We start from the raw sequence: 15,019 nt of genomic DNA on the forward strand, positions 1-15,019 counted from the left end.
ACCTACTACATCCTGTACGCCAAATCTCGTTCACCCATCAGAAAGTCATTGAACATTATCCATTTTATTAACCAATGCAAATGCAGACAGCCAGGGAGAGGTAGATAGGGAACATCCTGCTCGCCAATAAAACACATACACACAAATCACCATGGTTCACTTCCCAAAATAATCACACAGGCTCAAACACGCAGCTGTGATGAATGGCAAATTTCCAAGTCTTAATGCATCAGAAAGCAGAACCGTTATTTGAAGTGGTCATCTCTTGAAGGGAAGGGAAAAGTCAAGGGAAAGCTTGTGAGAAACCTGCAAGCACGGCGTCATCCCCAGGAGTAGCCTGGGGGTGCCTGCAGGAAGGCCACCAGCCATGGTGACGGTGACCTCCTCCATCTGCCATCTTGCTGCTACTCGGGGCAGAGCCTCAAAAGCACATCCAACCGCAGCTCACGGTGGGGTTGCCCCTGTGAAACAAGGCGACGGCAGAGAGCAACAGCTTCGCTCCCGGCTCATCCCCACCGGCAGGAGGAAAGGGCTCTCTTGGGGTCTGGTGGCACAGCCCCTCCTGGGAAAGACAATCCGCATCTTCTCCGTCGCCCCCAGAGCGAGGAGCCAGCAGCCCGCCAGCGGCGCTGCCTGCCCTGCCTGCACCTAAGCCAGCCCCGGTCCTGCAGCAGGTTCGCATAGCAACAGCTTGCAAATGGAGCTGACGAAACCACTTACCAAAACAATCTATTATGCTGAGCCTCTTCCTTCTCTTTATTCTTAATTGGGCTTTATTTCTTGTTTGGTGTTTTCTGTGCAGTTAAACAAGTTGACAGACCTTTTGTTTCTGGAATGAAAATGAGATTTTGACTGCAACATGCATGGCAATGAGCCGAGCGCGTGAGGGTACCTCCATCACGCGCCTTTCGGGGATGAGCGTCAGAAGCGGGAAAAGGGGAAACCTGCCCAAGATCTGGTGGAAACCAAATATTCACACGCAGGTAATCTGTCAGTAGGTGCAATAGTGTGGATATTTGGATTTCTCCTACAGCAAAGGCTGTCAGAGCAGGAGGGGTACGAAGAGACAGCCAGCCTGGCCCCTGTGCCAGCGAGCAGCCTTGGGGCACCGCAGGCATCGTTAGGCTAACGGGGCAGGGAGGCACTTGCTCTGCAGCGGCCGGGAGGTTTGCAAGGGACTCAATACAAGGTTCTGGTGGCCAGAGCGGATCCATAATTGATGTTAGCTGCTATAACAAATGAAATTTCGTATCTAAACGCAGAGGGTTATAATAGCGGTACTGAACTCAGCAGCGTTGGAAAGGCAATGAGAAAGCAAGGCTTGCTGCATAATGCATGAGGGGGAAACCCACAGTATCGACAGTAAAAGCTAAATGCTGGTTACAGAGAGGTTGAAGGCAAAGATCCTTATTGGATCTTACTGAGATTCAACGGAGCCTGAGTCCTAATGAGGAGACAGGGCAGCTCGTTCTCGTTACAGCAATCCTCCACTCCATCTTTCCTGATGGGACCCCAGATCCTGCTCCTCTTGCTCACCCTGAGGACAAATGCAGAGACCTTTTGGCAGGAGGGAGGTAAGCCTGCACACAGGGATCCCTCAAAGGTATTTCTGTGCCCTCCTCCTAATGTCATTGGTGCAAGAAAATCTTTAAACATGCCACACAGAGCCAGCAGTACTCCTGGGTAAATGAGGCTGAGGGTCCTCGTGATTTCCCCAGGGCAGTGAGAAAGTCCATGGCAAAGCAGAGCTCCGGGCACTGCCCAAACAACATAGCATCCTTCCTGCAGCGTTTGGACAACTTCAGGTGCTGTTTCCCTGCACAGGTTCCTGGCTCAAAGGTAAAGGCGGTAAATAAGTGAAACACGAAGCTTTGCATTGCTAGAAATCCCCTGTTAAGGTGGATTTGGATTCAGGATTTCTTTATTCCCACCTCAGAAGCTCCATTCAGAGACATATCTTTCAGGGAAAAATCCCAAGGCTGGCCATAAAAATTGATAAATGATCACTGGGAAGCAACAGGAGAACAAACTCAATCCTTTTCCCTTTCTGCTCATCTTTTCTATGAAAGTCTTCCACAGCATAGTCAACACAAGAAATTGCACCTATTTAGCACTATTGATCCAGCTTACTTCAGTAACAAACCACATTACATTAAAATCAATACCAGCCACTCTTAAACTGATTTAGGAGTGTCCACACAAAGGGGCTCACACCAATTTAGAGGGATCTGTTTTGTAACCAATTTAGTTAAAACACCCGATCTAGGGGCTGAGCTGCACTCTGAACGGCCCGGAGGCATTAATTCCCAGGGTTCAAAGGCATTAATTCCCAAGTCTCATCAATGGCTCTCAAGGGACAGGACACAAAAGGTTAAGTGTCACTGACCAACGTCCATCTTTCTTTGCAAAGCATACAGGTCTCCCCAGCTCCAAAAGCTAAAGAGCTGGAGAGAAACCCAAAGACCTCGGTGTTAATTTATTATATCTGCAGCTCAAACTTTACCTCAAAAAAAAAAAAAAAAAAAAAAAAGACGAAACTGAAGATGCTGGAGACAAACAGTACATTTTATTTCTCCCCCTGGAATATTTACTCCACGAGATACGTGCATTACAGATAGCTTTGCCCACTATAAATCCACCAGCGCTGTGCTTTGCAGTTCATTTTGCAGCAACATCCAAATGACCAAGGTTAGGAAACATAACACAAGAAAGAGTTTGAGAGTGCTGTATATCACAGTAGCTCAGCTGTGTTTTGACACCTTTTGCTGGTTTAATATCTAAGGGTCTGTACATGTGCAGAAGAGGCTTGAGGTGAGCACTGAGGAGTGGAGCACAAATTTCATCATACACCATGACATCATAGCATCACAGCATCTCTGTGCCAGGCTATAAATCTCCTTAACAAGAGGGAGGGAAAAAGGGTTCTTGCTTCAAAGGGGATGAGGTTTTAACGTTTCATCAAGTGCAAGCTCAGGGATCTCCTTCAGACACAAGCCCTAGCTGCCAGGGAAAGGGCACAAGAAAATATTTGGTGTTACCCTTCCTGGGCAAGGGGAGGGAGCCTGGGCCCTGTGAGGTCCTTCCGCTCCTGTGCCTCAGCCCCCAAAAAGTTGAGACGCCATAGGAAAATCAGTGACAATTAGCTTAGGCTTGAGCTTCAGAGGGAAACTTTATCAAAAGTTTATTCAGGACTTGGGGGGTTTGTTGGGCTAAAGCAGTGCTGGTTCATCTATGGCAAAGGAGAGAAGAAGAAAGCAGGTTCCTCCTCCCATGCTTATTTGCCATAATATGAGAAAAGTAAAAGAGGCCTGTTTGGAAAGGTCCAATAGTGACCAAGAAGGTAGTGATTTTAAGACATCCTGAGGAAACTAAAAAAAAATTGAAAAAAGGACTCCCCTGAAGTTTTACCAAAAACACCACAATTTGCCTCTTCCAAGAGGCAGCAGGCAAAGCTCAGACCTCACGTGCTGCTCTTCCCATGCCAGCTAATAGCACAAGGCCCCTCGGTCTCCAAAGAGAGAGGAGGCATGAGCCAAGTGCCTAAGCTCCCAGCATACAAGGACTTCAAGAAATCCTTCAGGAAATAAAGATCAAGTCCCAACTTTATCTTCTTGCAATGAAGATGAACAAAACACCTAGTTTAAAAAAGAAAAAAAAAGCATAAAGCCCAAAAATATTGCCTTGAGGGCTCTTTTATACCTTGGAGAAAAACATGAAATAGTATAGGGCCAGTATTGTTGGTTTGGTTTAAAACCAGACCTTTAAATTTTAGTTGTCCCTGGGTTCATGGTGGTAACAGACATGGGATGGTCTCCAGAGCACCTGCACAATGCTGTTGAACCAGCAGAGATAGAAGTAACCTCCCACCAAGTCCTTCCACCACAGGAGCCACACACCTCTAGTTCCTAATCCCTGTTAATTTATTCCTCCTCCTACCTCCTTTCTCCCCACTCCTTCCCTGAAGCCGCAGGCATCCTTTCCCATCCTTATTCATTACCTTGGGAGATCAGGATCAGCCAACCCACTAAAACCCCTCCAAAAGGCAGGAAACGCCACACTTCATTGCTGCTCATCCACCTACAAAATATGCATGTTCAGGCATCTTCTCACCTAAGCTGCTTTTAAACCTGCCATTCAGAAGTGGTTTGGGGTTTAAGTTTCAGGCTGTAGTTCTGCTTTGTGATATTCTGGATGCCTGGAAAACATTTTGAAATCATTTTCCCTGCTGTTACCAGGTAATAATTTGTTTCACAGAAAGATTCAAGAGTCCTACTTATGTTGCCCAATTAAACACAGGAATATTTTGCAAACAGAATTAAACCTTTTTGCCTTTTTTTTTTTTTTAAAGCTTATTTAGTTATTTTACTTTAAAGCCTCAGGTACTTAGATTTAGCCTCTCTTGTTCCATAAAAATTCAAGGAATGGGTCTTTTCCCAGAGTAAATAAAGAAAGAAAACAACACCTTCCACGCTTTGCTGTTGGGTATAGAGCATCCCTAAAGAAGGACAAATCCTGCTGAGATATCCTGCCCAGGGTCTCCAAGGGCAACAGGCACTCGGGTCCCAGGAGCCAAGCAGGGTTTGGTACTTGCATCCCAAGCGCCAGGGCAAAGGAGTCGTCCCCCCGCACACCATCGTATCTCCACATTAACTGCTCCAACCACCACTAAGTGCTGAAGCCCATCCTCACGCTGGTAGCAAACACATTTGGGCAGAGTAGCCGTTGCCTTTCCCTGACGCTCCACCGAAGCCCTTATTTGGCTGGCAAAACGCTCACGATCCCGCTCACTCCGGAGACCACAATGGAGCTGGAAGAGCTGGTATCTGTCATCAAGTTTAGTACTCCAGCTGAAAGACCGAGCCAAGGCTTTGTGAGCCGTAACGCGCGATGACAAATTTCAGATCAAGGACACTGACCACGTGGCTACGATTACCATCGGGGGTTTATTGGCAGAGAAAGACAGCATGCAGCTCGTATGGCCATTTAAGGCCTTGTCTGATGCAGAGAAGGAAAGAAAATCCCATCTGGTAGGTGCTCTGATGCAGGGAAATATGGATTAAGAGGCTTCCTCTGGTGAGCAACTACTTTCCAAATCACCAAATCTAAACAAAAAAAACAACCCTACGCCCTATCAACACAAAGCCCACATTTGTAGAAGCTTCTGCCACTCTGGAGAGCATCCTCGCTGCCAAATGGCAATGCCAACTGCATCGATGGTGGCAAGAGGGTGACATTTAGTCCAGTCTCTTCCATTTGAGCATGTAAGTACATTTTTGCAGTGCCAAGCACACTTTGCAACAGGAAGACTTAAAACCCAATTGCAAAATACACCGCGTGCAGTGATAAGAAATTCGTCTGTTTTCCCTGTCTAACCTAATGCATGCGGCAAGGCTCCTGCCACCCCGCTGGACCCACTCTGGGCTAATCTGGAAAAGCCCAGTACACTTTGCACAGGTTGTTCTGTTGCTGCTTTCCCCAGAGCCACAAGAGCAGCTGGAATGGGAGAAACCTGCAGCACTCCAAAACGACCCCTCCAAGTCCAGCAACTGAACCCACCACCAGCCTTCGTGGTATTTTCAGCCAGCCCTTAATTCAGTTTTATTGTCAGAAAATGTCGCAAGCCAAGACGTTTTTGCATTATCCCAGCAAAAGCAATGACAACCAAAGAAAAAAAAAAAAAAAAAAAGAGATTGGGGTTTGTGGTTTCAAAAGAAGCGCTTAAGTGCCTATCAACCACATCCTCACGATCCTTTCTGCTCTCCATTTCTGACCGGAGTTAAGTCTATTTAAACTTTCCTGCAGTCCCCGTACAGCAAAGTCTCACCCAAGGGCTCAGGCTCGCTCAGGCCATTGCAGGGGCTGCTGCCTCCCATCACTTTCTTTTCCTTCCCCTGCTGCGAAGGTCTAATATTATCAACCCTCTCCAAGGCATCCCTTACGCACAGCCTGTGAAACTGCACTTCCTTCTGGTCAGCCAGCCAGGAAGAAGTTTAAGTCAAAGACTAAGAGAAAAGGTTAAGGCAGAAGGAGAGAGGAATACCCCTTTTCTGCCGTGATTTTGCTGTGCTTCAGGCTGACAGTGCAGAAGAGGCCACAGGAGAGGCAGAGGCTGTGGCTGTTGTCCCAAGTCCCCCTGCCCACCACCCCCTGGGCTCACTCCCTCAACCTGCTGAGCATCCTCGAGGGCATAAAAGCTCACATCTGCCTTGCAATTCACGCTGCACAAGGAGCCAGCAGCCTTGAACCCGCTCCCCACGTGTGCATACCACGCAAAGGGGTTCCTGGCACCCAGGAGGAGCCTCCATTAGCACGAGCTGCCGGCATCCGCAGGGTTGAACCCAAGAGGGATGCAGTGACGGACTCCCACCTCTTTCCCGCGCTGTGGTCATTTGCCAGCCCAGAGAAGAGGGACAAGCCCAGACCACCGCTCTTCCACGTCAGCATCCCGCCACGGGCAGTTCAGGCCAAGCCCTGGGACAGAGGGACAGAAACCACCCCGGACCCGGTGCTGCGGCCACGAGCCAGCAGCCGAGGAGGGCAGCGAGGGCACCCGCTTCTATTTGCGGCACTGCCATTGATTCAGCACAAGAGATTAAGAAAGTATTTTTACCACATCCTGGCAATACGGGGATTAAAAAAAAATAATAATAATAAATTTAAAAAGCCATTAAGTAAGGTTTGTTTAATCAGGATTTGCAAAGCACTGAGAGATACTCAGGCACCATTAAGTGCAGACTAACATCATCACACGCTAATCACCAAGTGTCAAGGTGTACAGAGTTGCCTATAGATATAAAGAGGCACTTAGCCATACAGAGACCCCTCCCCAGGCAGGAGAAACACCTCATTTACACCTCCCCGAGCTGTTCCATTGCTCATGGAGGTACCTCTGCTAGCATGGGGCTTGGATTTATGAGGAGATGCGATGCCTCCAGGTGAAAGGTGCAGGGGTTTGAACGCACCCGGGACAGGGGCTTTGGCTGGGTCATAGCCGACAGGATCGGGCCTCCGTGGTCCAGGGGCATCTTTGGCTTCTCAAGCTGCTTCGGCTGCTGAAACGAAGCGCCTTGCCTTTGAGACAAAGCACCAGGGGAAGCAGAGTTTCTACAGCTGTCCTACCTCAAGACTAAATCGTGTCTTCTCTTTTCCTTACCTTCAAAGTAATAAATGCAAGAGAGGATTTAGTGTTTTTTAACAAGTGCCACAGAACATCCATTTCATTAATTTACACAGGAGGTGGGGGGGAGGAGATGTCAGTTCAATAAATTCTCCCAGACTATTGCTTTGAAACAAACAACTCTGCGGATCCAGGCTGTGGATGTCACAGCAGAGGCTTTTATCCAAATGAGGTATGCATTCGACAGAATGACTAAAATGCTTCAAGAAAATAAAATAAAAAAAAATTTTTAAAAAAGGGTGGAGACAAAGAAGCCACTCTCTACAAAAGGCAACATATCACTGACGCGTCGTTTGAACTCCCAGCGGTGTATTAAAAAAATAAAAATAAAATCCCTCTGAACCACAGCTGCATCCTTAGCTTGCACTGCTGTTATTTTAGCTCAGAGGGAAGAACGACATTTGCTAACGCCTTTTTATTCTCTTCCCCCCCCCCCCAACCCAAAGAGGAAAAAGTGTTTGTTTTTCTTACGCCCAGTGTTTACCATGTGGATGGTGAAGCTCCACTCCCTTGGGACTGGAGAGAAAGGGGAGAGTGTCTGGAGCGGGGTGGCTTCAGGGAGGGATCCTTCCCATCTGATTTACTGGCGAGGCTGGAGCAAATAAAAGGGATAGTCTTTCCCCCACCCCGAGCACAGCAGGGCTGCAGATGTGAACAGTGAATACAAAAATCCTGCCTGAGCCCACAGCATTTCTATGACAATAGAAAATAAATAGCTCCATATTTGTTTATTTAGTTAACTTAACTTCTGAGGGATTCATTTTGTGCTACTGAAGAAGAGGAAATGGGGATGAGATGAGGGCGACTGGGCCGCCCCACAGACCCCGCTGCTGCCAACACCGATCCTTGCCGCAAAGCTCGATGCTCTCCCGACTGCGTCACCCCAGGGAAACCTGCAGGGACACGGTGCTGGCCCTCTGCAGAGCTGCCTCAAGGCGACCAGACCCATCCCAGGCATGATGTCCAAGAGCGTGAAGTGCCCCAAGCCGAAGGGCAGGTGGTGCTCCTTGGCCACCCAGGCACTCACAGGGGACCCAAAGTCCAGGGGCTCATCCCAGCTTCGCCCTGTTTTGTGACCGAGGACCACCACCCCGGTTGTCACGCCTGCACAGCTATACGGGGTCGGCAATACACATCCGAAGTGTCAGGGCACAGGGTGGTTGGGGTCACCTAACATCAGTCACTTTGCCTCCAGGGCCACCCCAACACTCACACTGCTCCCTGCGCATCACCACTGGAGCAAGGATACAGGAGCACCTTCACCCCAGGGAAGGGTGGGCTGGGGATGGGATGCAGCTGGGACAGGGAATGCGATGGGCGTCTCTGCGCATCACGAGGGGAACCCCCTTTCTCTGCACAAACAGCTGCGCAGTGTCAGAAACTGTGGCAAAGACACTAAAGGAGCAGAGGCAGAAGGATGGAGCAGTGAAACGTCGATCAACATTACCCAGTCGGTCTGTAGCAGAGCCAGGACAAGAAGTTTTATCTACTGGCACCTCCTGTAATGCTGGTTTCCATTAGATTATGGCATAGTGACTCGCACTTCAATTACACAAGCTTCGAGCTTCCCGGTTTCCATTTTGCCTTTCTATTTCAAATCACTTCTCTCTTACAGAAAGCAAACCAGAGGCAGACAAATACCAACATGTGCAAACACATCCTTACCCTTGCCATCCAGAAGAACATATCAAACAAATCTGACATCAGTAGCTCAAGCACATACTGTTCTCTCCCCGTGCTATTCTCAAAGCATTTTATCAGCAGCAAACCTTTCATTTGCACACCTATTTCTGAGATCCAAATCAAAGGCTTCATCTTTCCTCCTGCTAAAAACAAACTAAGAAAACAAACCAAAAAACCACAGTGAAGGTAGCTGCCCCCAAGCTGAAGATGAGCAGACAGACTCACCCGTGCTCCAGGCCCACCTGAGGCTTGTTTCAGGGTTAGGACTCAAGTTGCAGAAAATCGGTCAGATTTATTGAAGGTGTCTAAGTATCAGGAGAAGGAGCAGGGCACTGGGACACCGTCCCAAATAAGACGACTGAGACACCGACCTGCTGAGGAGGAACATTCCTGCAAAGCCTCATGAAACGCCCATTGGCATTTTAAACATGCCCTGTCCTCCACGGGCCTCTTGGAAACTAGTTGCATTTCCTCCAACCCGATATACCCCATTTCATGGGTTTTTTACATCATTAGCAGAAAGTGAACTCCATTTAAACCCATATCCGAGGGATTTTCTGTTCCCATTCAGGCCCCATGCTTCTTGCCCCAGGTCTGCACGGCTTGTGGGCACAGGCAGTCACTGTCCTCAGCAACCTCTGAAGGCAAATATTGAAGGTAAGTAAGGCTTGCAGGCGTTTGTTTAAACAATTGGCAAATACATGACTCTTATCAGAAAGTGTTCTGTTTGATCTGTTTTGCCATCAGATAAAAGCAGAGGGTTTTGCTAAAAGGTGTACAAAAACACTCTTTTTTCCCCAAAATTACTTTTAAATTTTTCTAGTTATAAAAAGAGAGAGGAATTATTCTTTTTCTTTTTGAAGAGATATTTTCTGATGATTTCCAGACTTGTTTTTAAAAATCTTCCCACAAATACTGACATTTCTGCCGCCTCCAATTTCTACCACGCTCATCACTGCAGTATCCAAGCACCTCACAAATCTCAATTAACCTCAGTCATCCTGGGAGGTAAAAACATATTAATAATCCTGTCTCAGATATGGATAGACCAAAGCAGTGAGCGAACGAGGCCAACATTTCACACTGAGTGCCGAGGCATGGTCCCTCGCCAACACAGCCTGATTCGGGGAGGTAAATGGGAGCTTCAGGGCTCTGCACCTTCCCAGCAGTGTGTCAGGAGCACACGACACAGCAAAGCAGCTCTGGGAGCTGGTGGCAAAGCCAGTTCAACTAGAATATGGAGGCTAATTACATCTTAGCATCCTCACTGAAATATTTCTGCTCAACAAGGTGCAACGCCTAAACCACCAGATCAGGTTTTCCCAAAGCGTTACAAGTTTTGAATCCCAAATGGCTGCATTTCAACCCTAAATTCAATCCTATTGATTTCTTTGCCCCGCAACTTTTCCTGTGCTCTGATATGGATCCCATCACCACTCTCTCATAACTTTTCCTGGGCCGATCTACACAAGAGCTGTAAGATAACAAACTGGTGTTATTCTAATTTCACAAGCAAGGACAGGAGCACAGACCAATTAACTTGGTTAGTTGCTATCACATGCATCTGTGGCACAGCAAGGAGAGGGACACCCCAAGTCAGAGGCTCCACTTGACATCCATTCAGCTGTTCTACAAGTCCTCTGAGATATCAGCTGGGATTTGACCTTGTAGCTACTTGAGCAAAGATAGGGAGCTCTAACACAACCTTCAAAGAGGCAGTATTACGTGGCTGCTTCCTATATCATGCAAAGACAATACTGACATGTTTTTAAATTACACATTACAAAAGAAGGCAATGTGAGATTAAGGCTACTTGTATTTTCTCAACAGAAATTTTCAGTCTTTTACGGTAGCTTTGTCACAGAGATTAAGGCTTACAGAATTACAGTTACTCTGCTTTTTTTCCTCCTCTGACCCTCTCAAAAGGCAATTTCCCAGGTTATAAAGCCACCTAAAAATGTAGCACGTTACCTCACTCCTGTCTTCCTAGAAGCATTAGCCCATGAAACACAACAGCAGGCGATCTCCAAAGCCTTAGCACAAGCAAGAGAGCCTGATCTGTGACAACTTACAGGCAACACGCTCCACTTCCCGGGGACACGCGCCTGGATAAGACATCGCCACCCAGCAGCACTGCCAGTCCACCCAGCTACCTCCCACAGACCACACTGACAACTTCTTCTGCCACCTTAAATAGGAGACTACCAGCTTCTCTCCCACCACCACAGCCTCCCATCCTTCCTCTCCTCGTTTGTTACAAATGAGATACATCCCAGTTAATTAGCTAATAATTAAACCTAACTTCCAGGGCTTAGAAGCTTTTAGGGCACCAGTTTCCAAGCTAACGCTAAACGTCCTTCCAGCCAGTTTCCCATACGTTTTGGCACAGCATATATTTTTGTCTCTGAGCAGCTCTGCTGCCCTTCTGGCAGCTCTGGGGCGATGTGTGACGCAAGGGCTGTGATTTCCCCAGCCCGGTGCCCGCCTCAGTTGCTGCTCTCCCTTTATCTCTCCTTGCTGCAATAGATAAACACCAACGCAAGGAACCAGAGTTCCTGGTCCCCTGCCAAAGTCCCTTCCTCTCTGCAAGTTGCCCCAAAGAAGGTTTGTGACGCCAGCCTTTGCGCTGCCTTTTTTTTTTCTTTTCTTTTTTTTTTTTTTTTTGCAATCCTGCCCTGACTCCTGGACTCGTTCCCCCCTCCCCAGCCCACCCTCTCTGCAGCTCCCTGATCTGTACTCCATCACATCTGCCGCCTTTGCAGGCGCTCCCCTCTCACAGGGTGTGCGGTTTCCCTCACCTGCTCGCTTGACACGCTATAAGCCTTCTCTTTGCTAAGATTAGAGATTATTCCGCCAGCCAGGAAACCATGTGAGATCGGTGGCGAGACCCAAACTGAAAACAAAACTCGAGACAAAAGCATTCAAAGAGAGTGCAAAACTGCTCAGATTAACAGCAGGCGACAAAGAGGCTTTTACAGGCAGGGCGGTAGCACACGCTCTGCCTTCCCTTAGCCGTCGCTGCAAAATGAATTTGCCGATCTCAGGTGCCAAGGAAAAAAACAAAAAAGAGCTTGATCCAAAGAGAAAATCCTACCAAAACGGGCCTTTGGCTGGGGCAGGATGGGGCGGGCTGGCAAAGGCAGAGCCGCTCTCCCCAGCAGCAGCCGCAGTGAGAAGCTGAGCCCCTGCTCCCCATCCTCCCCCTGCCCCGGGGATGCTCATTTTCACTTCTCCCTCTGGAGCAACACGTGGACCCATCATGACTTATATTAATTGCTTATGGAAGAAAATAAGTATTTCCCTTCTCTTTTTCCTCCAGCGCTTGGGTGGGACGGCAGCAAAGGCCACCGGGCTGATGTCCCCTTGGCAGCAGCGGGCGCCCGGGGAGGCGGTGGGAGCTCAGCCCAGCACATGCTGTGTGGGGTGGGACGGGTAATTCACTGTGGACGTCGGTCAGCAAGATGTGACCGCCTCGAGTTAAAAGCAGAAACATTTTAATAAGAAATGTGCCTCTGAGTCACGATGCTCCAGGGACCGGTGGTGTACTGTCTTATCCACCAGCCTTGCTCGGGGACTTTCTTAAGGTCAGGATCTGGGCTTAAAATTACCCAGCTGTGAACAGAATAAACACTTGGTCATGTTTGCTCACTTCAGCTAAAGGTGAGTCACTCATAATAACTTTCAGAGGGAAAATTATGTGAGTAATACTTTGAGAAAAAAGGTACGAAAAATACAGAGAGGGAGATTTGCAATGTATTTAATAATCACGAGCCCTTGCAGAATCATGATCCTCTCAGAACCATGCCTAACGCTCACCGTCATTTGACTGCACTGCTCCGGAGCGCGCTAACCCTAAAATGGTCTGCAAACACGTTTGTGTCGCTCAGCCCTATCCGTGTTTAGAGAGCGTCTTGGAGAACACATTAAACACTTCAGCTGCTAAAGTGAGTGGCAGCGCCGTCCCAAGAGCCTCTGAAGTAAATGATGTCGTTAACCACATCATGGGAATACTCGTATTAATCTCCTGGCTCTGTGCGAACCTGCTTTGCTACACCAGAGCCACAGGTGTCAAAGCCGGCGCGTTGGCACATTTTCAGCGGCTCACAGCAGCCGGTGCCGGCAGCGGGGGAGAGCTGCGAGGCCGGACCCCGCTGCCGGCTCCTGCCGAGCTGCAAATGGAGGAGCAGGCGGGAGATCCTGGCCGGGGCTCCCCACAGCCACAGCGCTTGCCTCTCCGCCTGCCAGCACCTCCGCGGCCCCACCGGGCTCCCGCCAGCCACCGTGCCTCCGGCCCGGCAGAGCGAAGCCGGTCCGGGACACCGGCCTGGGCGGCTGAGCCCCTGCCCCGGGGCGATAACCTCACGCCACGCAGCTGGCGGTGGAGAAACGCCTGCTGCCGGGTTATTCCCCTGAAGCTTCGTCCGGGGAGAGCGCGTGGAAAACCTGGGTCTTTTTTAACGAAAAGCCCCCCAAAAAAGCTGCAGAGCTTGTTTTCTCTGCAGGGAAAGCGTGAAAGGTGTTGCACAGGGGTCAGAGGACCCGCGAGACCTCCGGGCACGTGTCCGTGTCTCTGGCGTGCCCCGACGGGAGCGCTCAGGAACGGCGGGGGACCGACGGCACACGGCATCGGCCCGGCCGGCGCCCTGGTGAAACGCGGACGTCCGCGGCGCTCGCTGAGACCCCGGCCCAGGGCACGGGCGGCATCTCCCTGCGCAGCACCCCGCACCGCTCACCCGCTTCCCCCCCCGCAGCGCTGCCTCGGCACCCCGGTTTAGCGGCCAGCGTTTGCTGTTGCCGCCCGTACGCCGCTCTGCATCGCTGGCGGCAGCAGAGGTGGGCACAGGTGGAGTGGCGACGTGCCCACAGCTACGCCTGGCAGCTCGGGGTCACGTCTGCACTGCACAGCTCCCCAAGTGCTGAGCTCAGCCCCGTGGGAGGCGACGGCCCGGCGCTAACAACTACTTTGACACGCAGCACTATACTAAGCCCAGCGAGGTAACACTATCGCTGCCAAGAAGAAAAAAAAAAAAAGGTTCCCACAGCTATTGTATCCCACCAGCTCTTCCAACCTCTACAAATATAACTGTTCCTTAGAAGGTTTATTGTTATTATTAATGTACAGAAAATGCATCCTTCTGTGCCACTCCTTGTTTCATAGGTCAGCCCGCGTTTTGTGCATTTTCTGTGGAGGGATGTGCTGTACTTCCAGCAGGCACTCTGGGAAGTGTGACAAGGGCAGCAAGCTCTTGGTTTCCCTGGCCACCATCCCCAGGTTAATGTGTTTGCAAGACAAACTGTTGTCAGAAATCTCAGGGGCAGTCCCTAGGGATAACGACTTGGAAGTGAAGGCGTTCACTTCTGGAGGGACAAATAGAAAACAGGCTGTAGATAACCTCAAGAGCGAGTGGAGATCTGCAACATCTCTGAGAGCAAAACCGGGACGTGGAGCCGTGAGAAGACTGAGAACAGGTGGAGTCGTCCGCCTCGGCGAGCGGCGAAGCCTGGCCACTGAGGCTGGCTGCCATAACCCCGCGTGGCCGGGAGTCCTGGCTGCTCCTCTCATACGGCTCTTGGGGTATGCCATGCTCCGGTCCTGAAGGTTGGCCAAATCCCTGGAGAAACTCAAGTGTCAGCTCTGCACATCAAGCCTTGAGCTTGCTGGCATGTTTCAAGTCTGGATTTACAGCATGTTAAAGCATCACGGGGGGGGGGCTGAGAGAAGGCTGAGCTGTGGGTGCACGTGTAGCAGAGCATCTCTCCAGCCCCAAGGGCAGAGCTTGCAGGTGCCCCAGCCGCCGTCCAGGCAGAGCCCGGCGCAGAGCCCGGCCCTGCCGCTGCGGGTATGGGCTGTGCGTGGCAGAGCGGGGTGCTCCGCTCCGAGCCGTCAGCTTTTCCTCGCTGCCCCTGTTACTTTGCACCAGGAGGCCTTGCTAATGCTGCTGGGCAGCAGGACTCCTGACACGGCTGTAATGTAATTTTGCATGTGTTAATTTCATTCCTTGGCTTTGCTTAATATCAGTTATTATTCTGCTGAGATCGTAACCAGGAACAAGTGAAGCTGGTTCAGAGAAAATAGCCAAGCCCGTGCCTTTCATTTCCCCTCTCCTCCCAGCTGCCGTGACCTTTGCCCATTATTAGAACCAAAATTGAAATAAGCCT

Source organism: Aquila chrysaetos, chromosome 9 (genome assembly GCF_900496995.4).
Source record: "Aquila chrysaetos chrysaetos chromosome 9, bAquChr1.4, whole genome shotgun sequence".
Classification (NCBI taxonomy): domain Eukaryota; kingdom Metazoa; phylum Chordata; class Aves; order Accipitriformes; family Accipitridae; genus Aquila; species Aquila chrysaetos.